We start from the raw sequence: 11,457 nt of genomic DNA, 5'->3' as shown, positions 1-11,457 counted from the left end.
GGAGCCGTGAGCTGACAGGTAAGATGTCTGGCTGTCCTGCAGCTGCCATGGAAGGTCCACATGGAAAGGTCACTTAGAGATGGAGAGCCATGTCCAAGGAACCCCAACTGTTCTGTCCTTCAGATGTCTGAGTCGAAGGAGCCTTCAGATGGTTCTAGCTCTTAGACTTTGAGTGACCCCAGCTGACCCTAAAGGAGCAGAGACAAGCCATCCCTGCAGAGCACTGCCCAGATTGCAGATTTGTGAGCAAAATATAGGTGTTTTAAGGCCCTAAGTTTTGGGTGTTTTTTTTTAATTTATTTTTTAATTTTTTTTGGCTGCATTGGGTGTTTGTTGCTATGCACAGGCTTTCTCTAGTTGCAGCACGTGGGCTTCTCATTGCAGTGTTCTCTTGTTGCGGAACATGGGCTCTAGGTGCTCAGGCTTCAGTAGTTGTGGCGTGCAGTTTCGGTAGTTGTGACGCACGGGCTCTAGAGCGCAGGCTCGGTAGTTGTGGTGCACGGGCTCTAGAGCGCAGGCTCAGTAGTTGTGGCTTGCGGGCTTAGTTGCTCCATGGCATGTAGGATCTTCCCGGACCAGGGATCGAACCCGTGTCCCTACATTGGCAGGCGGATTCTTAACCACTGCGCCACCAGGGAAGTCCATTTTGGGTGGTTTTTAATCAGCATTAGAGGACGTGAACATTAGTCTCTGAGCACAATCCCATGCTTCCACAATTCTCATTCCTACATAGCTTTGCGATGGTCTTTCCAAATATTCCTTAAGTGTTCTAGATTGGAGTCCACTCACCGATGACTTCCCTGTATGAGTACCCATTGCTAAGTTTGCTCACTCAGAGTCTCCCCTTCCGTGGTGCCAACTGCCACCCCGGTCTCCTGCTGTGCCCCAGCTGGGGAGCTGGCGTCCAGCGCCTGCTTCCTTACTAAACAGGGCCGTTACCTGGGACACATCACTTCTTTGGGCTTCGATCAGTTGTACTGCCTGTCCAGTGAGAACGAGATGTGCCTTCCTGAAGGCAGAGAGATAGATACAAAATTGGGCCCCGCCTTTCGCTTCTAAGATCTTTGGTTCCAACTAATATTCATCAGATAAAATCACTCTAGAGTAAAATGAGTTGGCAGAGAACGATTTCTGCTATGTAAAGAAGGAGCATTGAAGGAGACGTTCCAAAGATAATCGACAGAGCTACCTGTGGGCAAGCAGCACAAACTTCTGGTGGGACGGTTGGCCTGTGAAGTTCAGGAAGGTGGGAGAAAAGACCCGGCTTAAGTTACGTTAAATGGAGAGAAAAATCAGGAACATCTGGTGGACGTAGCCCCATTGTCAAGAAGTTTTAAAAAATAATTACATAGCCGTGCAAATGGAACGCCTTTCATGAAAATGATCACGTGAAAAAGAGAATTACATAAGTTATGATAGCAGGAGGGTAAAGTTTGATGGTGATGTATGGAATTGCAGGACAGAATTTACAGGCAAGTTCTGATGATGAAAAAAGCAAGTGAACATGCCAGCATGGATTCAGATGAGTAAAACATGAAGCTACCAACATAGCAAAAGAAGGAAGAAGCTAGTGCCCAACGGTGAAGAGGATACAGAAAATAGGACCCTGTACAATTGAAGAAAGTCAATGCAATTTCCAGATACTGCTCAATGAAGGAGTTGATTGCACTTAAAGACAAGGCAAATGGAAACAGCCAAAATATATGTGGATAGGTATGGAAGTATCATTAATAAGAATGGACCTAATTTTTTTCAATCACTAAGGATAAAAGACAACATATACATACCTATACAGTACCGTGAGCCTTTCTGAAGATGATGCTTTCTAAATACGAAGTAATACCATCGTCACTGTTCATGTGTCATCACTGCCTTGCTCATTTGGTCAACAGCTGTTTCTCAGTGTTTCCTTCCTCTAAATTCCATCACATTCTTGGTCTTGGTACCCTCACAAGCAAAGCACTAAGTCTTGGGGAGTGTATTCGTTAAGCAGAGTTTAAGCCCCAGTTGTTCTGAATGAATGAAGACTTGGCCAAGGATAGGAAAGGAAGAGAGCAACTTGCATTTTTAAGGAAAGCAGAAAAGTACTCTTAGAATATTTCCTTTTAGCCTCACAAGGAAAGCTGTCGACTGGTGAATTATAAGTATTTTTCTGGCCGATGGTAAAACCCCATACACAGTTGTATGGCTGAGATGCTGGAAAACTCAGGAGGTCAGAGCCCTGAAAAATGTAAAATCTGGGCAGTGCATGATATTTCTAATTCCTTTTTCCCCCTCAGACTTTATAGCTCCTCATCCCTTACTCAAAATCCATCTTTAAAGCACATTGAGGGCTTCCCTTGTGGCACAGTGGTTGAGAGTCTGCCTGCCGATGAAGGGGACGCAGGTTCGTGTCCTGGTCCAGGAGGATCCCACATGTCGCGGAGCAGGCTGGGTCCGTGAGCCATGGCCGCTGAGCCTGCGCGTCCGGAGCCTGTGCTCCGCAACGGGAGAGGCCACAACAGTGAGAGGCCCGCGTACCAAAAAAAAAGCACATTGAATTAACCTATATATGTTTCCAATAAAGATATAAACTTTTCAAATGTCTTCTAAGCTTTGAGATCACAGTTTCAAGAATAAAGTGGCTTTGTACTATTGTTTAATCAAAAAAAAAAAAAAAGGCAGGTACAAACCTTTAACGCTCTTATTCTCCTAGCCGCTCCCTCGTAGGAGCGCGGTGAGACCCTCTTTCCTTAGTCCAGTCTTAATGTGTTTCTAGTTTCTAGCACAGACGCGACCTTCACCTTTGTGTCTTGTTGCCTTATGGTTGATGGGAGGATGCTTTTTTTCCTCCCAAGCCCAGAATGAGCCTTGGGAATAACAAAAAGAGTCAGTTTGCTGTGGAGGGGAACCCATCTTCTGAAAAGAAAGCTGACTCAGGAAATAGAGCATCTGGCTTTGACTTCAGCTCTTATGAAGGCTCCCCAGCCCTGGGCAAAGCTGTAGATGCTGTCTCCTCACTTTGCCTGAGCTTTGTTAACGAGGAAGCAGAGGCTGACACCAGCCAAGGCTGGCACCTCCTCGGGCAGAGTGTAAGATTATGTTCTCTCGTCCAGTCTCGGAGCTTTCCTTGGAGGGGCGTGGACAGAACACCTCAGGCTTAGACCACTGCAAGGAAGCGGGTTGTTGGAGGCTGGAGGGAATCCCCTGAGAGGAGTCGGGAGGTTATGTGATTTTAGTCATGCTCTGAAAGCAGCAGTGTTGATTTTCTTGTTATTCAGTGTTTCCCCCTTACACCCTCTTTGCTCCCTTCATGTGGAACTGCTCAGGGACATGAGGGATTTTGTCTCCTCTCTTTGCACCTCCTGTTCCCTCTTTCTAGGCTTCTCTCTTTCCCTGTAACCACCTAACGAACTCGTACGCATCCTTCAGGACTCAGCCGAAGTACCTCTTCCTCTGTGAAACCATCCCTAGCAATTAGGTCAGTGTATATGCCTTACACTGTACCTTACACTATTCTGATATAGCATTTATCACACTATATGGCAGTGTTAACATGTCCATTTCTCCTATTAGGTTGTGAATTCCCTGAAGGTATCCCCAAATCTAGCACAGCACCCCTCATTCCCACGTGCATTCATTTCTTCATTCAACAAATATTTCTGAGCATGTAGTGATACTTGAGTATCTACTTCCAGGCCCTGTGTAGGTGCTAGAGATAAAGAGTGAATAGGAAACACAAACCATATGATGGGAGACAGACAGTAAACAAATATCAATTGTTTGTCAGGTGGTGATAAAATAAAGCTGGGTAACACATATAGGACATTAAGAGGAAGGACATTTTAGTTGGTTGTCCATTCAGGCTGCTATAACAAAATACCATAGAGTAGGTGTCTTATAAAGAACAGAAATTTGTTTCTCACAGTCTGGAGGCTGGGATGTCCAAGGTCATGGTGCCAACAAAGTCAGTGTCTGGTGAGGGCTTCCAAATGGCTGTCTTTTCACTGTGACCTTACATGGTAGGAGGGACAGTGGAGCTTTCTGGGCCGCTTTTACATGGGCACTAATCTCATTCATGAGAGCCCCACCCTCATGACTTAATCACCTCCCAAAGGTCCCACCTTCTAGTACCATCACCTTGGGGGTTAGGGTCTCAACATGTGAATTTTGGGGGAACACAAACATTCAGCCTATAGCAGACTCCCTAAGGAAGTGACATGTGAGCACAGCTTGCAGGAAGAATGAGTCACTTCCAAGGAGACGAATGTGCAGCACTGTGAGGAGATCCAAAGGCTGTGCAGTTACTTGCTCACTGCAGAATATAAAATGACCATGAATTTTCCTTTTTTTAAAAAAAATTAAATATATCTTCTGAAAAACTATGGCCAAATAGCATTTATCAGGCCAAGTAGAATGATTTTCTTAATGATTTTCTGGATAAGAGTCAAGCAAAGAGAAATGTGACCTTTCCACCAAGAAATATGTGTGCCTTTGTGTCATGAACCTGTGATGAAAAGCTTCTGTGTCTACGTGCTGGGCAGGTCCTCATGTTTATTTAGGGTCCACATAATTACTCTAGGGAATTGTCTCTAGGTCTAAATGAAAACCAGGCAAACTCAGTATTTCTAAATGCTTACAGCTTAGGGCAGTGCTCTTTTTTTGTTGTTTTTAAATATATAGCCATAGGAAAAAGCTAAAGGGTAGCATTACTCAAGAATGTACCCTGTATTGGCACATGAAAAGATGCTCAACATTGCTAATTACTAGAGAAATGCAAAACAAAACTACAATGAGATACCACCTCACACTGGTCAGAGTGGCCATCATCAACAAGTCTACAAATAACAAATGCTGGAGATGGTGTGGAGAAAAAGGGAACCCTCCTACACTGTTGGTGGGAATGTAAACTGGTGCAGCCACTATGGAAAACAGTATGGAGGTTCCTCAAAAAACTAAAAATAGAGTTGCCATATGATCTAGCAATCCCACTCCTGGGCATATATCTGGACAAAACTCAAATTCAAAAAGATACATGCACCCCTATGTTCATAGCAGCACTATTCACAATAGCCGAGACATGGAAGCAACCTAAGGGTCCAGATGAATGGATAAAGAAGATGTGGTGCATATGTACAAAGGAATACTACTCAGCCATAAAAAAGAATGAAATAATGCCATTTGCAGCAACGTGGATGCAACTAGAGATTCTCATACTAAGTGAAGTAAGTCAGACAGAGAAAGACAAGTACCATATGATATCACTTATATGTGGAATCTAAAATATGACACAAATGAACCTATCTATGAAGCAGAAACATTCACAGACATAGAGAACAGACCTGTGGTTGCCAAGAGGGCGGGGGGTGGGAGGATGAAGTGGGAGTTTGGGGTTAGCAGATGCAAACTATTATATATAGAATGGATAGATCATAAGGTCCTACTTCTATAGCACAAGGAACTATATTCAATATCCTGGGATAAACCGTAGTGGAAAAGAATATGAAAAAGAATGTATAACTGAATCACTTTGCTGTACAGCAGAAATTAACACATGTTATAAATCAACTATACTCCAATAAAATAAATTGAAAAAAAGAATGTACCCTGTATCAAAATTCCATTCATTGTTCTTCATTTTCATGCCACACCTTTCTTTGTGTTAATGGATTGTAGGCATGGCACCATTTTGAGAACGTCACCTAACGAATGAAATGGGTCATTCCACTTCAGACTAAAGTTTATTAAAATAATTTTTTCTGTATAGAGGCAACTGTTAGAATACAATCAAGTTTGTCTGCATATAGATAGTGGTTTCCCTGAGCTGACAATATACAGTAAGATTTATTTTAAAATTTTCTTAAGTTCCAAACTTTCTAATTAGAGTTACAGAGATGGAATTGTATTATAATTGTTACCATTTTGTTTTCATTTCTACACGGAGGATCTATAAATTATACATCTCTTGAGGTGTCAGTACGTGAAATAATAAGGAATAAGAGGCTTGGTTTAATATAAAAATGTGAAATTTAAAAATTTGTGACATCTTAAAAACTTTTGGCATTGTATCTAAATTTCTTCATTTAAACACTTACAGGTTTCTCACTGGTAAAACTAAACATTTTAATTGAGTTCCGTATTCACCCTCTATCAGATGGCTAAAGAATGGCATGATTAATTATGTTCCATAATTTTACTATTAAATTAGCTAGAACAGATAATGTATTGATAATAATTCCACCTTTAGGGTATCCAAAAGTAATTTTAAAAATTATATTTTCAGTTTATGCTATGTTCAGTCAGTTATAAAAATATTTTCAGCTGAAAATACTGAAATTTGGTCATGAAATTGTGTTACTTGTTGGTATCTTTGGAAACAAGAACCAGAAACCTTGGGTCAGTTGATCTGTCAGAGCTGATCTTGCTGTGAGCAGCTGTCATCCTGTGAGCTGCTAACTCAGTAGAATCAATAAGATTTGGATGTGACCCATGGAGCTCTGTGAGGGATGAAATTACTTTGGACTTTTCCCTGTTGGTGGGGAAGTGAGATCATACATTTCCCAGTCACCCTCTTTGTTTCGTCTTAGACATGTTTACTTTAAGAGAGAAATTCAGCTTGACCCTGAACTTTACCCTTAGCTAGAGGCTGCTTCTAGCCTACAAGTTTAATTCATTTCTTTTAGAGGCCTACTCACATACCTATGAACAGGAATAAGCTAGTTGTCCATATTTTTCACTTTTTTTTTTTTTTGGTATAAGTAGAACTAGCAGGACTCAGAGGCTAGTGTCTCTTGACAATGAGACCAATGAGATTAACAGACCTGAACACGTGGAGGAGTTACAGAGACCTGAGTGAAGTCCTGGGGAGTGGGGTTGTGTGTGTGAGTGTGAGAGGTATTGTGTAAAATGATCAAAGCCCAACCTGATACTGGAGATGTTAACTGGTATGCATAATATTTAGGATATGGTCATTTATGTTGACAAATATATGTAGTTTTTTCAAATTTTTTGATTTTTTTCTCTTTTTAATTTCTTTTTTAAATTATTTTTTATTTTATATTGGAGTCTAGTTGATTTACAATGTTGTGTGAATTTCAGGTGTACAGCAAACTGATTCAGTTATACATGTACATATATCTATTCTTTTTCAGATTCCTTTCCCACATAGGTTATTACAGAGTATTGAGTATTACTTTTTTTTTTTTTTTTTTTGCGGTACACGAGCCTCTCACTGTTGTGGCCTCTCCCATTGCGGAGCACAGGTTCCGGACGCGCAGGCTCAGCGGCCATGGCTCATGGGCCCAGCCACTCCACGGCATGTGGGATCTTTCCGGACCAGGGCACAAACCCGTGTCCCCTGCATCGGCAGGCGGACTCTCAACCACTGGGCCACCAGGGAAGCCCTGAGTATTACTCTTTTTGATTGCAGTATAGTTGATTTACAACACGTAACTGTTTTAGTAACAAACATTTTTTAGGCATTTGATGAAGTATGGAAAACAGTAAGCCATTTAGCATCACAAGTTCAATCTAGGCCCTGCACTCCTTTTTCTGACCCCATCCCGTCTCCCCCTCCAGAGGTAACAACTGGTGTTCCTCACTCCCAGGCATGTTTACATAGTTTATCAAAAATAATATGATAATATAAAAATTGTGTGGTGTGTGTGTATGTGTATCAGTTAGGATAACTCATGGAGTGTAGCCATAAAGCAACTTTGTTTTTGTCCCTTTACATTTATTTGTTGGGTATAGTTCTTCCCTGTCCATGGATGAAAACCGAGGAAGGTCCATGATTGCTCTTGTCAGTGTTTGTTGGAAAATAGAATCCCATGATCACTGTCCCAATTCAGTAATTAAAATGTTTTGTTATCATCAGAACGCCCCTGGAGAAGGGTGCCATACTGGGGCTTCGCATGGGCCTCCGATGGCCGCCTGGGCACTCAGCCGTGGCCGTGGGCAGCTCGGCGGTGGAGGAGTCCACGTGGTTGAGCCACATGCTCCCCCCACCCCGCTGCAAGGACCATTTCAGGCGGCCCCACAGAGCAAGCACCAGGGAGGTGGGAAGAAGCTGGCAAACAGCAAAGGGTTTTCCACTTCCGCAGTGAGAAAGAACCTTTGCGGAGGATGCTCTCCAATGGGCACTCATGTGGCGTGGATGTCCTCACACTCTGAACCTGCTCCGAGAGGTCCTCACCAGGTTCCTCTGCTCCTCCGGGGCTGCGGGCTGACCCGCTGGCCACGCCCTGGATCAGTGCGCACACTCAGATCAGGCCCTGCGCATCCCTCCCACCGGCCGAAACTCCAGGAAGCTTGGACCGGGGAGCCGGGTTGAAGCTGTGCACAGGTCAGTTTTCCAGAAGGTAGCGAAGACACCGAAGGAGAAAGGATCCGAGGGGCAAAGAGACTGTCCCGCCCACCGCACGTGAGCCTGCGTCCAGCTCTGCATTCTGTCCCATCTAATGCGCGTCTATTCTTGCTCCAAAGCCACGCATATCAGCTCTAGGACTCGGCATGCCTTGCTAGTTGCAGGGCATGTCCCTTCACTTTCCCTAGAATCAGCATGTCAAGTTCCATTAAGACAAAACCCAAAAAACCCTTATTGACACTTTGATTGTCAGGCCAGTAAGTTCTTCAGTTCCTAGTCAGCTTGTCTGTTAAGTGAACTGACTAAGTTTTACCCTGTGAGCCTTTTAAATGCCGCCAGTTTCAGAGGCATTTTTATTTTCTGCCTCTGCAGCTGCGTTTTATTGACACCACACATTTCCTTGATAAATAAAAACATTGTATTCACTTCAAAATCCACGTAGAACTTGGGAGCAGAAAACAATGCACACAAGCAACTTTTTCTTTTCCTCAGAATTTTCTCAGTTTCTATCGGGGATCTGATTATTTTTAATGTATAGCTCTTGCTGGCAGGGGTTGGTAAAGTTTCTATTGTCAATATGATTGCTGTTGATAATTCTGGTTATTTAAAAAGATGATTTTTCCTGTCCTCAAGTAGCCCCTCCGTATCATGAGATATGAAGTGAGGATTTTTCTCTGCAGTATTAAAAATGCCCCAAACATCCTGTTAGGCCTTTCCTGTTTAACTGAAGCACTCCTCATTTTAAAATTACACAGTAACTTCTACAATAATGTTGCTTTTTCATAATCCTTCAAATATCTAAGAAATTAGGAATTGGACTAAATAAAACATTTGTAAATTGTATGAGATGCACAAAGATGTGCAAGAGTTGTGCACACCAATCCTTTAATTGGAAAGAAAAGGCCACAATACACCTAGGTTTCTGAGCCCTTGTGTATCACAGAATCTGAACTCCTACAGTTATGCTGTTTGGCATTTATTTGGTTGTTCAAAGAAGACTAATTGCTAAAACATTGTGAATACAAGTTATGATGTTCATTTCCTGGCAATAAAGTGGTCTGTGAAAACATGAAGTAACAGAACAGAAACATTAAGAACAACAGATCTGGACTTCCCTGGTGGCACAGTGGTTAAGAATCCGCCTGCCAGTGCAGGGGACTTGGGTTCGAGCCCTGATCCGGGAAGATCCCACATGCTGTGGAGCAGCTAAGCCCGTGCGCCACGACTGAGCCTGTGCTCTACAGCTCGTGAGCCACAACTACTGAGCCCACGTGCCTAGAGCCCATGCTCCACACAGGGGAGTCCACTGCAATGAGAAGCCTGTGCACCGCAAGGAAGAGTAGCCCCCACTCACCACAACTAGAGAAAGCCCGCGCACAGCAACGAAGACCCAACACAGCCAAAAAAATAAATTAAATAAAAATAAAATTTAAAAAAAAGAACAACAGATTTAGCAGCCAATGGACTGATTTTTAGCTGCCATCCCTGCCCCAACTGCCTTTTAAAACAAAACTCTTTGTATGAGAAACAAAAAGAAATTCTTCAAAGTGATTTATTAATCTTAAGATTAAAGATTTCACTATCAAGGTAAAAAGTGATAGCACAAAGTTAAATAAATTCTTAACAAGGTCCATAAATACTTATTACTCAGATACTATTTAAAAAATCTGAAAATTCTGCTGGCATCAATTTAACTTGACAATGATACTTAACTGAAGATCTTTGGTTTTGTCCAATTTATAAAATTATTTCTTTTTGCAAGTTGGAGGCTTAAAAAACTTTAAAGTAGGCATTAAGTTCCTAGTTTCCTAGTTTGAGGCAGAATTTCTCAGAACTTCACATCTGCACCATTTAAGGTTTATGGGGAGAACTTAGGATACAATACAGAAGGGCCATGACCTTTATTTGATCACTAATTCTGTTTACTCATTTTGGAGCAAAATGTACCACTGTCATATCCTAGAACTTGGGTGATCTAGAACCTACGTTTTGGCATTCACCATTCATGGCAAATACGATGTTAATCAGACATTTGCTATCCTCTACACATTTCCATGTTTCCAGTACTGCAGAGTACTAGTATATAACCATTTACTTCAGCTCTTGTGGGAGGAATAAAATCCTTCACATTTTACACATCTGCAGATTAAAGTTGGTCATTGTGTAATGGTTATATTTATTGATGTTTATCCTCCAGCCAGGCACAAACGATGAGGAACACTTTGACCTATTTCAATTAGTATTTATACCATTGAGTGGCGATATTTGCGAGCCTGTTTGATTCATTCTAGCTGCTAAGTGAGTGACAAGCACATCCTTCATACAGTCTCTTGTAACTTTGTACAGGGAAGTCTAGTTAGTAAGGTCTTACATGAATACAAAGTGTCATTCACGCTTTATGAGGTCCTAGAAAACTTTGATAAGTGGAAACTTTCTCAAAGTGAACGTTTATCAGAAGGTTCAAGAAGTTTAAAGAATTCAGGAGAAAAATACTTTAAAATGTTTTCTAGTTTTAACCAGAGCTAGATTTAACTTAACACACTGGCAAGGCCAACGACATACAGAATAACAAAAGGACAAAGTACGCGTAGGAGGCTTATTCGTTTTTTTCATTACTTATCTACTTCAGGAGTTTTGAATGCAATTCCTTTCCTTTCCCTGGGAATTCCTGATCCAGAGGAAGAAGGTCACTGAAATCCTCAAGAATAGTTACCTCTAGGCAAGTCCACTCTAATGGACTTTAAGCCACAGATACTGCCTCTTAGAACAAGACTTTATAAGGGGAGTTTACCAGCCACTATCTTATCAAGCCAGACAAACATCTTACTAATGAAGATATAGTAAAGTAACTCTGTTAATGACCTGTCAACTTATATCTCGTGCATTTACACACTTTATAAATAGCTGAGTGCCAAGTGTATGTAGCACTGTGCGGGATGCTGGGAGTTGGGGATGGATGCAGGGAGAAAGAGGAATCACCCCTGCTCTCAGGGCATTCGACGGGCTAGGTGGGGCGGCAAGGGGGAGGGGAGGGAAGTTTGGAAATCAAAGGTGGCATGAATACCCTGACTTCCTTTATGAGACTGAAACAAACAAAACAAGGAACAAAGCCT

Source organism: Tursiops truncatus, chromosome 21 (assembly GCF_011762595.2).
Source record: "Tursiops truncatus isolate mTurTru1 chromosome 21, mTurTru1.mat.Y, whole genome shotgun sequence".
Classification (NCBI taxonomy): domain Eukaryota; kingdom Metazoa; phylum Chordata; class Mammalia; order Artiodactyla; family Delphinidae; genus Tursiops; species Tursiops truncatus.
Note: the sequence above shows the minus strand (reverse complement) of the source record.